The following is a 16,050-nucleotide window of genomic DNA, read 5'->3' on the forward strand; positions in this document are numbered from 1 at the left end:
TGACTGTGGTAGGAGTAGCGAGAAGTTAGTGTAGCGTTTTCGCGGCGAAATTTTGTAGAAGATATACAATTTCCTCGTTTATTGCGCCCCCTAATGGCGAAATTTTCCGAAATTTTTATCGAACGACATTAAGGTTAGCCCCAACATGTGTGTAAAACTTGGAGTCGATCCGATGTGTAATTTTGAATTTTTCGGGATTTTGGATATTCCACGTCTAATTTAGCTAATAAACCAATATTCAAAACGCTACCGTTTCGTCGTCAAAGGTCGCATCAAAAAAGTGTTTCCTGCATTCTTTGCGCGTGCGTCTGAAGATGTCGTGTGCAAAGTTTGGTGTCGATTGGTCAAGAAATGTGGGAGGAGTAGGGAAAAAGCATTTTTGCGGTTTTCGCGTTTTTACGAAAAAAAATTATAGACGCAAATGGGCGTGGCCTATGCCAAAAGATGCAGCAGACTCCAGTGAATCTGTGCGTACAAGTTTTTGAATGTGGGAGATTCGGTGTGGGAGTTATAGCCCCAAACGCGTCTGTCCTTGGTATAGCGCCACCTAGTGGCCGGCGCGTCTGAATTTGGTTATCTGAGTAGCGGTGCCGGACCTGGATCTAGTCATGCAATTGGCGCGTGTGCACCATTTACGGTTTGGGCTGTAGTCCCACAAGTACGGGGGGAAGAATAATAATAATAATAACTAGAACTGCAAGCAGTTATGCAGGGGTCCAAGAAGTGTGCATTTCGCCGGCACAACGCGACAAGAAATGTGCGTTTCGCCGGCACAACGCGAAGCATGTGTTCAAAACGCTACCCTGAACCTGTGGATATAAAGGTTTTGACTGTGGGAGCTTCGGTGTGGGAGTTATAGCCTAAAACGCGTTTTCAGAACATTGGCCAAATAGGAGATAGACAATGTGGTGGTTTTTTGGCGCCGCCCTGTGGCGAAATTTTCCAAGGACAATTTTCCTTTGCCAAATAACTCCCGCCCACATTAATAATTCTTGGCCATATTTTCTATATAGATTCGGGTTTGCCCCTTGACGGTTTCCCTTGAGTTTTAAGAACATTCCTTTGGCCAATTAGAAGATATACAATTTCCTCGTTTATTGCGCCCCCTGAGGGCGTAATTTTCCGAATTTTTTATCGAACGCCGATAAGGTTAGCACCAACATGTGTGTAAAGTTTGGACTCGATCCGATGTCTAATTTTGGATTTCTTTGGATTTTTGATTTTCCACGTCTAATTTAGCTCATAAACCAATATTCAAAACGCTACCGTTTCGTCGTCGAAGGTCCGATCAAAAAACTGTCTCACGATTCCTCTGCGTGTGCGTCTGAAGATGTCGTGTGCAAAGTTTGGTGTCGATTGGTCAAGAAATGTGGGAGGAGTAGGGAAAAAAGAGTTTTGCGGTTTTCGCGATTTTGCGAAAAAAAATTATAGACGCAAATGGGCGTGGCCTATGCCAAAAGATGCAGCAGACTCCAGTGAATATGTGCGTACAAGTTTTTGACTGTGGGAGGTTCGGTATGGGAGTTATAGCCCCAAACGCGTTTTCCCTTGGTATAGCGCCACCTAGTGGCCGGCGTGTCTGGATTTTGTCGTCTGCGTAGTCCGAAGAGATCTGGATCTAGTCATGCAATTGGCGTGTCGTCACCATTTACGGTTTGGGCTGTGGGCACACTTTTAGGGAGGTAAGAATAATAATAATAATAATAGGAATAATAATCCTTACAAAAACAATAGGGATCCAACCTGTTGGCTTGGACCCCTAATAATAATAATAATAGGAAAAATCCTTACAAAAGCAATAGGGATCCAACCTGTTGGCTTGGACCCCTAACTAGAACGGCAAGCAGTTATGCAGGGGTCCAAGAAGTGTGCATTTCGCCGGCACAACGCGACAAGAAATGTGCGTTTCGCCGGCACAACGCGAAGCATGTGTTCAAAACGCTACCCTGAACCTGTGGATACAAAGGATTTGACTGTGGTAGGAGTAGCGAGAAGTCAGTGTAGCGTTTTCGCGGCGAAATTTTGTATAAGATATACAATTTCCTCGTTTATTGCGCCCCCTAATGGCGAAACTTTCCGAATTTTTTATCGAACGTTGTTAAGGGTGGCGCTAACATGTGTGTTAAATTTGGACCCGATCCGATGTCTAATTTTGGATTTCTTTGGATTTTTGATATTCCACGTCTAATTTAGCTAATAAACCAATATTCAAAACGCTACCGTTTCGTCGTCAAAGGTCGCATCAAAAAAGTGTCTCATGCATTCTTTGCGTGTGCGTCTGAAGATGTCGTGTGCAAAGTTTGGTGTCGATTGGTCAAGAAATGTGGGAGGAGTAGGGAAAAAACAGTTTTGCGGTTTTCGCGATTTTGCGAAAAAAAATTCTAGACGCAAATGGGCGTGGCCTAGGCCAAAAGATGCAGCAGACTCCAGTGCATCTGTGTGTACAAGTTTTTGGACTCTGGGAGGTTCGGTGTGGGAGCTATTGCCCCATACGTGTTTCTCCTTGGTATAGCGCCACCTAGTGGCCGGCATGTCTGGATTTGGTTATCTGAGTAGCGGTGCCGGACCTGGTTCTAGTCATGTAATTGGCGCGTGTGCACCATTTACGGTTTGGGCTGTGGGCCCACTTTTAGCGCGGGAAGTATAAAAAGAAGAATCCTTACAAAAACAATAGGGATCCAACCTGTTGGCTTGGACCCCTAATAAAAATCCTTACAAAAACAATAGGGATCCAACCTGTTGGCTTGGACCCCTAACTAGAACTGCAAGCAGTTATGCAGGGGTCCAAGAAGTGTGCATTTCGCCGGCACAACGCGACAAGAAATGTGCGTTTCGCCGGCACAACGCGAAGCAAGTATTCAAAACGCTACCGTGAACAACATGTGGATATAAAGGTTTTGACTGTGGGAGCTTCGGTGTGGGAGTTATAACCTAAAATGCGTTTTCAGAACATTGGCCAAATAGGAGATAGACAATGTTGTGGTTCTTTGGCGCCGCCCTGCGGCGAAATTTTCCAAAGACAATTTTCCTTTGCCAAATAACTCCCGCCCACATTAATAATTCTTGGCCATATTTTCTATATAGACTCGGGTTTGCCCCTTGATGGTTTCCCTTGAGTTTGAAGAACATTCCTTCTGCCAATTAGAAGATATACAATTTCCTCGTTTATTGCGCCCCCTAATGGCGAATTTTTCCGAATTTTTTATCGGATGACATTAAGGTTAGTACCAACATGTGTGTAAAATTTGGACTCGATCCGATGTCTCATTTTGGATTTCTTTGGAATTTTGCTATTCCACGTCTAATTTAGCTAATAAACCAATATTCAAAACGCTACCGTTTCGTCGTCGAAGGTCGGATCAAAAAAGTGTTTTCATGCATTCTTTGCGTGTGTGTCTGAAGATGTCGTGTGCAAAGTTTGGTGTCGATTGGTCAAGAAATGTGGGAGGAGTAGCGAAAAAACAGTTTTGGGGTTTTCGCGATTTAGCAAAAAATATTCCTAGACGCAAATGGGCGTGGCCTAGGCCAAAAGATGCAGCAGACTCCAGTGCATCTGTGTGTACAAGTTTTTGGACTCTGGAAGGTTCGGTGTGGGAGTTATAGCCGCAAACGCGTATTCCTTGGTATAGCGCCACCTAGTGGCCGGCGTGTCTGGATTTTGTCGTCTGAATAGTCTTCACGGACCTGGATCTAGTCATGCAATTGGCATTTCGGCACCATTTACGGTCAGGGCTGTGGTACCACTTTCTTGGTAGGAAGTATAAGAACTAGAACTGCAAGCAGTTATGCAGGGGTCCAAGAAGTGTGCATTTCGCCGGCACAACGCGACAAGAAATGTGCGTTTCGCCGGCACAAAGCGAAGCATGTGTTCAAAACGCTACCCTGAACCTGTGGATACAAAGGATTTGACTGTGGTAGGAGTAGCGAGAAGTCAGTGTGGCGTTTTCGCGGCGAAATTTTGTAGAAGATATACAATTTCCTTGTTTATTGCGCCCCCTAATGGCGAAATTTTCCGAAATTTTTATCGAACGACAGTAAGGTTAGCACCAACATGTGTGTAAAATGTGGACTCGATCCGATGTGTAATTTTGAATTTCTTTGGAGTTTTGATATTCCACGTCTAATTTAGCTAATAAACCAATATTCAAAACGCTACCGTTTCGTTACCGAAGGACGGATCAAAAAAGTGTTTTCATGCATTCTTTGCGTGTGCGTCTGAAGATGTCGTGTGTAAAGTTTGGTGTCGATTGGTCAAGAAATGTGGGAGGAGTAGGGAAAAAACAGTTTTGCGGTTTTCGCGATTTTGCGAAAAAAAATTCTAGACGCAAATGGGCGTGGCCTAGGCCAAAAGATGCAGCAGACTCCAGTGAATATGTGTGTACAAGGTTTTGAATGTGGGAGGTTCGGTGTGGGAGTTATAGCCCCAAACGCGTCTTTCCTTGGTATAGCGCCACCTAGTGGCCGGCGTGTCTGGATTTTGTTATCTGAGTAGCGGTGCCGGACCTGGATCAAGTCATGCAATTGGCGTGTCGGCACCATTTACGGTTTGGGCTGTGGTACCACATTTAGCGCAGGAATAATAACTAGAACTGCAAGCAGTTATGCAGGGGTCCAAGAAGTGTGCATTTCGCCGGCACAACGCAACAAGAAATGTGCATTTTGCCGGCACAACGTGAAGCAAGTATTCAAAACGCTACCGTGAACAACATGTGTATATAAAGGTTTTGAATGTGGGAGCTTCGGTGTGGGAGTTATAGCCTAAAACGCGTTTTCAGAACATTCCATTGGCCAAATAGGAGATAGACAATGTCGTCGTTTTTTGGCGCCGCCCTGTGGCGAAATTTTCCAAAGACAATTTTCCTTTACCAAATAACTCCCGCCCACATTAATAATTCTTGGCCATATTTTCTATATAGACTCGGGTTTGCCCTTTGATGGTTTCCCTTGAGTTTGAAGAACATTCCTTTGGCCGATTAGAAGATATACAATTTCCTAGTTTATTGCGCCCCCTTAGGGCGTAATTTTCCGAAATTTTTATCGAACGACAATAAGGTTAGCACCATCTTGTGTGTAAAATTTGGACTCGATCCGATGTCTAATTTTGGATTTCTTTGGATTTTTGATTTTCCACGTCTAATTTAGCTAATAAACCAATATTCAAAACGCTACCGTTTCGTCGTCAAAGGTCGCATCAAAAAAGTGTTTCCTGCATTCTTTGTGCGTGCGTCTGAAGATGTCGTGTGCAAAGTTTGGTGTCGATTGGTCAAGAAATGTGGGAGGAGTAGGGAAAAAGCAGTTTTGCGGTTTTCGCGATTTTGCGAAAAAAAATTATAGACGCAAATGGGCGTGGCCTATGCCAAAAGATGCAGCAGACTCCAGTGAATCTGTGCGTACAAGTTTTTGAATGTGGGAGATTCGGTGTGGGAGTTATAGCCCCAAACGCGTCTGTCCTTGGTATAGCGCCACCTAGTGGCCGGCGTGTCTGGATTTGGTTATCTGAGTAGCGGTGCCGGACCTGGATCTAGCCATGCAATTGGCGCGTGTGCACCATTTACGGTTTGGGCTGTAGTCCCACAAGTACGGGGGGAAGAATAATAATAACTAGAACTGCAAGCAGTTATGCAGGGGTCCAAGAAGTGTGCATTTCGCCGGCACAACGCGACAAGAAACGTGCGTTTCGCCGGCACAACGCGAAGCATGTGTTCAAAACGCTACCCTGAACCTGTGGATACAAAGGATATGACTGTGGTAGGAGTAGCGAGAAGTCAGTGTAGCGTTTTCGCGGCGAAATTTTGTAGAAGATAAACAATTTCGTCGTTTATGGCGCCCCCTAATGGCGAAATTTTCCGAAATTTTTGTCGAACGACATTAAGGTTAGCACCAACATGTGTGTAAAATTTGGACTCGTTCCGATGTCTAATTTTGGATTTCTTTGGATTTTTGATTTTCCACGTCTAATTTAGCTCATAAACCAATATTCAAAACGCTACCGTTTCGTCGTCGAAGGTCCGATCAAAAAAGTGTCTATCATTTCTATGCGTGTGCGTCTGAAGATGCCGTGTGCAATGTTTGGTGTCGATTGGTCAAGAAATGTGGGAGGAGTAGCGAAAAAACAGTTTTGCGGTTTTTGCGATTTTGCGAAAAAAAATTCTAGACGCAAATGGGCGTGGCCTAGGCCAAAAGATGCAGCAGACTCCAGTGAATATGTGGGTACAAGTTTTTGAATGTGGGAGGTTCGGTGTGGGAGTTATAGCCCCAAACGCGTATTCCTTGGTATAGCGCCACCTAGTGGCCGGCAGGTCTGGATTTTGTCGTCTGCGTAGTCCGAAGAGATCTGGATCTAGTCATGCAATTGGCGTGTCGGCACCATTTACGGTTTGGGCTGTAGTACCACTTTTAGGGAGGTAAGAATAATAGGAATAATCCTTACAAAAACAATAGGGATCCAACCTGTTGGCTTGGACCCCTAATAATAATAATAACTAGAACTGCAAGCAGTTATGCAGGGGTCCAAGAAGTGTGCATTTCGCCGGCACAACGCGACAAGAAATGTGCGTTTCGCCGGCACAAAGCGAAGCATGTGTTCAAAACGCTACCCTGAACCTGTGGATACAAAGGATTTGACTGTGGTAGGAGTAGCGAGAAGTTAGTGTAGCGTTTTCGCGGCGAAATTTTGTAGAAGATATACAATTTCCTAGTTTATTGCGCCCCCTTAGGGCGTAATTTTCCGAAATTTTTATCGAACGACAATAAGGTTAGCACCATCTTGTGTGTAAAATTTGGACTCGATCCGATGTCTAATTTTGGATTTCTTTGGATTTTTGATTTTCCACGTCTAATTTAGCTAATAAACCAATATTCAAAACGCTACCGTTTCGTCGTCAAAGGTCGCATCAAAAAAGTGTTTCCTGCATTCTTTGTGCGTGCGTCTGAAGATGTCGTGTGCAAAGTTTGGTGTCGATTGGTCAAGAAATGTGGGAGGAGTAGGGAAAAAGCAGTTTTGCGGTTTTCGCGATTTTGCGAAAAAAAATTATAGACGCAAATGGGCGTGGCCTATGCCAAAAGATGCAGCAGACTCCAGTGAATCTGTGCGTACAAGTTTTTGAATGTGGGAGATTCGGTGTGGGAGTTATAGCCCCAAACGCGTCTGTCCTTGGTATAGCGCCACCTAGTGGCCGGCGTGTCTGGATTTGGTTATCTGAGTAGCGGTGCCGGACCTGGATCTAGCCATGCAATTGGCGCGTGTGCACCATTTACGGTTTGGGCTGTAGTCCCACAAGTACGGGGGGAAGAATAACTAGAACTGCAAGCAGTTATGCAGGGGTCCAAGAAGTGTGCATTTCGCCGGCACAACGCGACAAGAAATGTGCATTTCGCCGGCACAACGCGAAGCAAGTATTCAAAACGCTACCGTGAACAACATGTGGATATAAAGGTTTTGACTGTGGGAGCTTCGGTGTGGGAGTTAAAGCCCAAAACGCGTTTTCAGAACATTCCATTGGCCAAATAGGAGATAGACAATGTCGTTGTTTTTTGGCGCCGCCCTGTGGCGAAATTTTTAATTTTCCAAAGACAATTTTCCTTTGCCAAATAACTCCCGCCCACATTAATGATTCTTGGCCATATTTTCTATATAGACTCGGGTTTGCCCCTTGATGGTTTCCCTTGAGTTTGAAGAACATTCCTTTGGCCAATTAGAAGATATACAATTTCATCGTTTATAGCGCCCCCTTAGGGCGTAATTTTCCGAATTTTTATTCGAACGTCGTTAAGGGTGGCGCTAACATGTGTGTTAAATTTGGACTCGATCCGATGTGTAATTTTGGTTTTTTTTGGATTTTGGATTTTTCACGTCTAATTTAGCTAATAAACCAATATTCAAAACATTACCGTTTCGTCGTCGAGGGTCGGATCAAAAAAGTAATGCAGGAATTCTTTTCGTGTAGGTCTGAAGATGTCGTGTGCAAAGTTTTGTGTCAATTGGTCGAGAAATGTGGGAGGAGTAGCGAAAAAACAGTTTTGCGGTTTTTGCGATTTTGCGAAAAAAAATTATGGACGCAAATGGGCGTGGCCTATGCCAAAAGATGCAGCAGACTCCAGTGAATATGTGCGTACAAGTTTTTGACTGTGGGAGGTTCGGTGTGGGAGTTATAGCCCCAAACGCGTATTCCTTGGTATAGCGCCACCTAGTGACCGGCGTGTCTGGATTTTGTTATCTGAGTAGCGGTGCCGGACCTGGATCTAGTCATGCTATTGGCATGTCCGCACCATTTACGGTTTGGGCTGTGGGCCCACTTTTAGCGCGGGAAGTATAATAAAAATAAAAATCCTTACAAAAACAATAGGGATCCAACCTGTTGGCTTGGACCCCTAATAATAACTAGAACTGCAAGCAGTTATGCAGGGGTCCAAGAAGTGTGCATTTCGCCGGCACAACGCGACAAGAAACGTGCGTTTCGCCGGCACAACGCGAAGCATGTGTTCAAAACGCTACCCTGAACCTGTGGATACAAAGGATATGACTGTGGTAGGAGTAGCGAGAAGTCAGTGTAGCGTTTTCGCGGCGAAATTTTGTAGAAGATAAACAATTTCGTCGTTTATGGCGCCCCCTAATGGCGAAATTTTCCGAAATTTTTGTCGAACGACATTAAGGTTAGCACCAACATGTGTGTAAAATTTGGACTCGTTCCGATGTCTAATTTTGGATTTCTTTGGATTTTTGATTTTCCACGTCTAATTTAGCTCATAAACCAATATTCAAAACGCTACCGTTTCGTCGTCGAAGGTCCGATCAAAAAAGTGTCTATCATTTCTATGCGTGTGCGTCTGAAGATGCCGTGTGCAATGTTTGGTGTCGATTGGTCAAGAAATGTGGGAGGAGTAGCGAAAAAACAGTTTTGCGGTTTTCGCGATTTTGCGAAAAAAAATTCTAGACGCAAATGGGCGTGGCCTAGGCCAAAAGATGCAGCAGACTCCAGTGAATATGTGGGTACAAGTTTTTGAATGTGGGAGGTTCGGTGTGGGAGTTATAGCCCCAAACGCGTATTCCTTGGTATAGCGCCACCTAGTGGCCGGCAGGTCTGGATTTTGTCGTCTGCGTAGTCCGAAGAGATCTGGATCTAGTCATGCAATTGGCGTGTCGGCACCATTTACGGTTTGGGCTGTAGTACCACTTTTAGGGAGGTAAGAATAATAGGAATAATCCTTACAAAAACAATAGGGATCCAACCTGTTGGCTTGGACCCCTAATAATAATAATAACTAGAACTGCAAGCAGTTATGCAGGGGTCCAAGAAGTGTGCATTTCGCCGGCACAACGCGACAAGAAATGTGCGTTTCGCCGGCACAAAGCGAAGCATGTGTTCAAAACGCTACCCTGAACCTGTGGATACAAAGGATTTGACTGTGGTAGGAGTAGCGAGAAGTTAGTGTAGCGTTTTCGCGGCGAAATTTTGTAGAAGATATACAATTTCCTCGTTTATTGCGCCCCCTAATGGCGAAATTTTCCGAAATTTTTATCGAACGACATTAAGGTTAGCACCAACATGTGTGTAAAACTTGGAGTCGATCCGATGTGTAATTTTGAATTTTTCGGGATTTTGGATATTCCACGTCTAATTTAGCTAATAAACCAATATTCAAAACGCTACCGTTTCGTCGTCAAAGGTCGCATCAAAAAAGTGTTTCCTGCATTCTTTGCGCGTGCGTCTGAAGATGTCGTGTGCAAAGTTTGGTGTCGATTGGTCAAGAAATGTGGGAGGAGTAGGGAAAAAGCATTTTTGCGGTTTTCGCGTTTTTACGAAAAAAAATTATAGACGCAAATGGGCGTGGCCTATGCCAAAAGATGCAGCAGACTCCAGTGAATCTGTGCGTACAAGTTTTTGAATGTGGGAGATTCGGTGTGGGAGTTATAGCCCCAAACGCGTCTGTCCTTGGTATAGCGCCACCTAGTGGCCGGCGCGTCTGAATTTGGTTATCTGAGTAGCGGTGCCGGACCTGGATCTAGTCATGCAATTGGCGCGTGTGCACCATTTACGGTTTGGGCTGTAGTCCCACAAGTACGGGGGGAAGAATAATAATAATAATAATAATAATAATAATAATAGGAAAAATCCTTACAAAAGCAATAGGGATCCAACCTGTTGGCTTGGACCCCTAATAATAGGAAAAATCCTTACAAAAACAATAGGGATCCAACCTGTTGGCTTGGACCCCTAATAATAATAATCCTTACAAAAACAATAGGGATCCAACCTGTTGGCTTGGACCCCTAATAAAAATCCTTACAAAAACAATAGGGATCCAACCTGTTGGCTTGGACCCCTAAATATAAATAAATAAATAGAGATACTCTATATACATATATCATGCATATTATTATGCAGTATTATGTTTATTTATTTATCTATTTATTTTTTCAACAATGTCTTGTTTTTTTTAAACGATTTATGATGACTATATGCTCTGTAAGGTGACCTTGGGTGTCTTGAAAGGCGCCTCTAAATTAAATGTATTATTATTAGTAGTATTATATATACACGGAAAAAAAGGGGTTGTGTAACCGTTTACAATTTTTTGTAACCGTTCACACCCCTAGTATACACATAGTAATAACGATATCACAGCATTCATTATTATTATTTAGAATCTCTATTAGCATGGTTCTTCAAAGAGCGCGGTGGCGTCCGATAACGTCACATTATGCTAAGATGAGCAGTGATAACACAGACCGCGTCTTGACACATACACAAAAACTGAGCCTCTCTGTTCTAGTTTAGTTTGATGGACACATGACACACACGAAAAAGACACTTAAAAGCGTTCAGTAAAGAAAATAATCAACATCAACGTTTGATCAGCGATAGGCCTATCCCTTTTTAAGGTTTTGTGACCGTCTTGTCAAACTTCACGAAACACATCCAACGTTTGTCACGGCAGAAGTACATACAAACACACCACATACTTATACGATTTCACTAAAGTGATTTGCATAATGTTAGTAAGTTCTACTTACTTTCAGTGTCCAGATATTCATTGACGGTCAATAAAGTTAGTAACTAACTGTAACTGTACCTTTTACTAACTGTACACTTTAGCCTGTCGTCTCACAGACTCACCTATCAGAAAACTGTGCGTCGAAAAAACGGGCGATAGACAAAATCCGATTGGTTACTTTGCCCCTGGATGAGGCAAATGTGTCGAAGCATATGATTGGCTCTTTTGCCCCCACCTTGGAGCTGCAACTGCCTCGGAGCATGTGATTGGCTCTTTTGCCCCACATGATAAAAAATTTCCATAACCGGATTAGTTTCTAATAAGATGCCCCTGGTAGAATTTGAACCGGCCCGGATCGAAACCGTTGGATTTTGGATGTAAATATATTACCCCCCTCTCATCATAAGACCTTTATGAATGAAACAAAGGGAATATCTGTTGGTCAAGTTGGATTGGCCTTTAAGAATTGCTCGGGCTTGTCGATTGGTTGATCTAGTCAAAAATCTCAGCAGACAGGTATATGTGAAGTATTTGAGCTTTCGCTATTCCCACTGAGTTTTCGAGTCTAATGCCTTAAACACTGCTTCATAACACATTCATATTTTTGGTGTGAACCCAGATTTTATTGGCAAAATTATCCCAATCACATGCAGTGAACAAAGACGGTCCTCAATATCCAGTATAACAAGTGTTTTAACAATCTTCATAGCGGAGGTTCAAATGGAAAGGAATGAATCCACAACTTTAAATTTCTCCTTTGTGATAATCAAATGAGGACGGAATGGTTCCATTGAAATGAATCGCTGTGAGCAGGATTCGAACCTGCGCGGGGAAACCCCATTGGATTTTGAGTCCAACGCCTTAACCTCTCGGCCAACACAGCGTAAATACATATAAACCGATGGGAAATTTGAAAAAAAGTCCCTGATGACAAGCGTTGAAAATATAGAAGTTCTTAAACGCAGAATAAAACATCAGTTCAAACATCTTCATAGAGGTGTATCAACGTGAAACCACAAATTCATTATCATCCTTTATTTCCTTGACCTATATAAATGACAATTTTTTGTCATTTTTTGTCATTTTATTCAAAAAGAGTCCCAAGGAACCTGGGATAGATTAAAGTGGCCCTTGTTATACATTGAAACATCCGTTTCCAGCTTCAAACTTCATTTTTGTTTGTCAAATTTACAAGACAAATTTTCCATAACCGGATTAGTTTCTAATAAGATGCCCCTGGTAGAATTTGAACCGGCCCGGATCGAAACCGTTGGATTTTGGATGTAAATTCATTACCCCTCTCTCATCATAAGACCTTTATGAATGAAACAAAGGGAATATCTGTTGGTCAAGTTGGATTGGCCTTTAAGAATTTCTCGGGCTTGTCGATTGGTTGATCTAGTCAAAAATCTCAGCAGACAGGTATATGTGAAGTATTTGAGCTTACGCTATTCCCACTGAGTTTTCGAGTCTAATGCCTTAAACACTGCTTCATAACACATTCATATTTTTGGTGTGAACCCAGATTTTATTGGCAAAAGTTTCCCAATCACATGCAGTGAACAATGACGGTCCTCAATACCCAGTATAACAAGTGTTTTAACAATCTTCATAGCGGAGGTTCAAATGGAAAGGAATGAATCCACAACTTTAAATTTCTCCTTTGAGATAATCAAATGAGGACGGAATGGTTCCATTGAATAGATTCACTGTGAGCAGGATTCGAACCTGCGTGGGGAAACCCCATTGGATTTCGCGTCCAACGCCTTAACCTCTCGGCCATCACAGCGTCAATACAATGCAGCCAATGGGAAATTTGAAAAAAAGTCCCAGAGGACAAGCGTTGAAAATATAGAAGTTCTTAAACGCAGAATAAAACATCAGTTCAAACATCTTCATAGAGGTGTATCAACGTGAAACCACAAATTCATTATCATCCTTTATTTCCTTGACCTATATAAATGACAATTTTTTGATTGATTTAGAGTTAATAGCTGTGAGCAAGATCAGAACATATTCGGCGATAACAGCATCGGATTTTGACTACATCTTCTTACCCACCTAGTTTGGGCAGATGTCATGTCAAGAAACTCAAAACGGAATATTAACATACAACGCTGTGAGCAAGATTTGAACCTGCGCGTGTAACACCCATTGGATTTCAAGTCCAACGCCTTAACCACTCGGCCATCACAGCACATTTCCAACGTGCCCAAATGGCATTTTATTCAAAAAGAGTCCGAAGGGACCTGGGATAGATTAAAGTGGCCCTTGTTACGCATTGAAACATCCGTTTCCAGCTTCAAACTTCATTTTTGTTTGTCAAATTTACAAGACAAATTTTCCATAACCGGATTAGTTTCCAATAAGTTGCCCCTGGTAGAATTTGAACCGGGCCGGATCGAAACCGTTGGATTTTGGATGTAAATTCATTACCCTTCTCTCAACCTACGCGGGAAAACCCCATTGGATTTCGAGTCTAACGCCTTAACCTCTCGGCCATCACAGCGTCAATTCATGTTAACCAATGGGAAATTTGAAAAAACGTCCCAGATGACAAGCGTTGAAAATATAGAAGTTCTTAAACGCAGAATAAAACATCAGTTCAAACATCTTCATAGAGGTGTATCAACGTGAAACCACAAATTCATTATCATCCTTTATTTCCTTGACCTATATAAATGACAATTTTTTGATTGATTTAGAGTTAATAGCTGCAAGCAAGAATAGAACATTTTCGGGGATAACAGCATCGGATTTTGACAACATCTTCTTACCCACCTAGTTTGGGCAGATGTCATGTCAAGAAACTTAAAACTCAGCACGGAATATTAACATACAACGCTGTGAGCAGGATTTGAACCTGCGTGGGTGATACCCATTGGATTTCAAGTCCAACCTGGGATAGATTAAAGTGGCCCTTGTTACACATTGAAACATCCGTTTCCAGCTTCAAACTTCATTTTTGTTTGTCAAATTTACAAGACAAATTTTTCCATAACCGGATTAGTTTCTAATAAGATGCCCCTGGTAGAATTTGAACCGGCCCGGATCGAAACCGTTGGATTTTGGATGTAAATTCATTACCCCTCTCTCATCATAAGACCTTTATGAATGAAACAAAGGGAATATCTGTTGGTCAAGTTGGATTGGCCTTTAAGAATTGCTCGGGCTTGTCGATTGGTTGATCTAGTCAAAAATCTCAGCAGACAGGTATATGTGAAGTATTTGAGCTTTCGCTATTCCCACTGAGTTTTCGAGTCTAATGCCTTAAACACTGCTTCATAACACATTCATATTTTTGGAGTAAACCCAGATTTTATTGGCAAAAGTTTCCCAATCACATGCAGTGAAGAAAGACGGTCCTCAATACCCAGTATAATAAGTGTTTTAACAATCTTCATAGCGGAGGTTCGAAAGTAAAGGAATGAATCCACAACTTTAAATTTCTCCTTTGAGATAATCAAATGAGGACGGATTGGTTCCATTGAAATGATTCGCTATGAGCAGGATTTGAACCTTCGCTGGGAAACCCCATTGGATTTCGAGTCCAACGCCTTAACCTCTCGGCCATCACAGCGTCAATACATGTAAACCAATGGGAAATTTGAAAAAAAGTCCCTGATGACAAGCGTTGAAAATATAGAAGTTCTTAAACGCAGAATAAAACATCAGTTCAAACATCTTCATAGAGGTGTATCAACGTGAAACCACACATTCATTATCATCCTTTATTTCCTTGACCTATATAAATGACAATTTTTTGATTGATTTAGAGTTAATAGCTGTGAGCAAGATTAGAACATATTCGGCGATAACAGCATCGGATTTTGACTACATCTTCTTACCCACCTAGTTTGGGCAGATGTCATGTCAAGAAACTCAAAACTCAACACGGAATATTGACATACAACGCTGTGAGCAGGATTTGAACCTACGCGGGTAACACCCATTGGATTTCAAATCCAACGCCTTAACCACTCGGCCATCACAGCACATTTGACACGTTCCCAAATGGCATTTTATTCAAAAAGAGTCCCAAGGGACCTGGGATAGATTAAAGTGGCCCTTGTTACGCATTGAAACATCAGTTTCCAGCTTCAAACTTCATTTTTGTTTGTCAAATTTACAAGACAAATTTTCCATAACCGGATTAGTTTCTAATAAGATGCCCCTGGTAGAATTTGAACCGGCCCGGATCGAAACCGTTGGATTTTGGATGTAAATTCATTACCCCTCTCTCATCATAAGACCTTTATGAATGAAACAAAGGGAATAACTGTTGGTCAAGTTGGATTGGCCTTTAAGAATTGCTCGGGCTTGTCGATTGGTTGATCTAGTCAAAAATCTCAGCAGACAGGTATATGTGAAGTATTTGAGCTTTCGCTATTCCCACTGAGTTTTCGAGTCTAATGCCTTAAACACTGCTTCATAACACATTCATATTTTTGGTGTAAACCCAGATTTTATTGGCAAAAGTTTCCCAATCACATGCAGTGAACCAAGACGGTCCTCAATACCCAGTATAACAAGTGTTTTAACAATCTTCATAGCGGAGGTTCAAATGGAAAGGAATGAATCCACAACTTTAAATTTCTCATTTGAGATAATCAAATGAGGACGGAATGGTTCCATTGAAAGATTCACTGTGAGCAGGATTCGAACCTGCGTGGGGAAACCACATTGGATTTCGAGTCCAACGCCTTAACCTCTCGGCCATCACATCGTCAATACATGTAAACCAATGGGAAATTTGAAAAAAAGTCCCAGAGGACAAGCGTTGAAAATATAGAAGTTCTTAAACGCAGAATAAAACATCAGTTCAAACATCTTCATAGAGGTGTATCAACGTGAAACCACAAATTTGTTATCATCCTTTATTTCCTTGACCTATATAAATGACAATTTTTTTGATTGATTTAGAGTTAATAGCTGTGAGCAAGATTAGAACATTTTCGGCGATAACAGCATCGGATTTTGACTACATCTTCTTACCCACCTAGTTTGGTCAGATGTCATGTCAAGAAACTCAAAACTCATCACGGAATATTAACA

At 42.2% G+C, this 16,050-nt stretch overlaps 6 non-coding genes across 6 annotated transcripts; all 6 read right to left on the reverse strand.

The window, feature by feature from the left end:
• Positions 1-11,796: 11,796 nt before the first annotated feature.
• Positions 11,797-11,878, reverse strand: trnal-caa (transfer RNA leucine (anticodon CAA)). The gene has a single exon. It is a non-coding gene; the product is annotated as a tRNA-Leu (tRNA).
• An 824-nt stretch (positions 11,879-12,702) lies between these two features.
• On the reverse strand, positions 12,703-12,784 carry trnas-cga (transfer RNA serine (anticodon CGA)). The gene has a single exon. It is a non-coding gene; the product is annotated as a tRNA-Ser (tRNA).
• Positions 12,785-13,110: 326 nt separating this feature from the next.
• On the reverse strand, positions 13,111-13,192 carry trnas-uga (transfer RNA serine (anticodon UGA)). The gene has a single exon. It is a non-coding gene; the product is annotated as a tRNA-Ser (tRNA).
• A 1,301-nt stretch (positions 13,193-14,493) lies between these two features.
• trnas-cga (transfer RNA serine (anticodon CGA)) lies at positions 14,494-14,575 on the reverse strand. Its single transcript has one exon. It is a non-coding gene; the product is annotated as a tRNA-Ser (tRNA).
• A 333-nt stretch (positions 14,576-14,908) lies between these two features.
• Positions 14,909-14,990, reverse strand: trnas-uga (transfer RNA serine (anticodon UGA)). The gene has a single exon. It is a non-coding gene; the product is annotated as a tRNA-Ser (tRNA).
• A 649-nt stretch (positions 14,991-15,639) lies between these two features.
• trnas-cga (transfer RNA serine (anticodon CGA)) lies at positions 15,640-15,721 on the reverse strand. Its single transcript has one exon. It is a non-coding gene; the product is annotated as a tRNA-Ser (tRNA).
• Positions 15,722-16,050: the final 329 nt, after the last annotated feature.

This window comes from Gadus morhua, chromosome 1 (assembly GCF_902167405.1).
Source record: "Gadus morhua chromosome 1, gadMor3.0, whole genome shotgun sequence".
In the NCBI taxonomy this organism is placed as follows: domain Eukaryota; kingdom Metazoa; phylum Chordata; class Actinopteri; order Gadiformes; family Gadidae; genus Gadus; species Gadus morhua.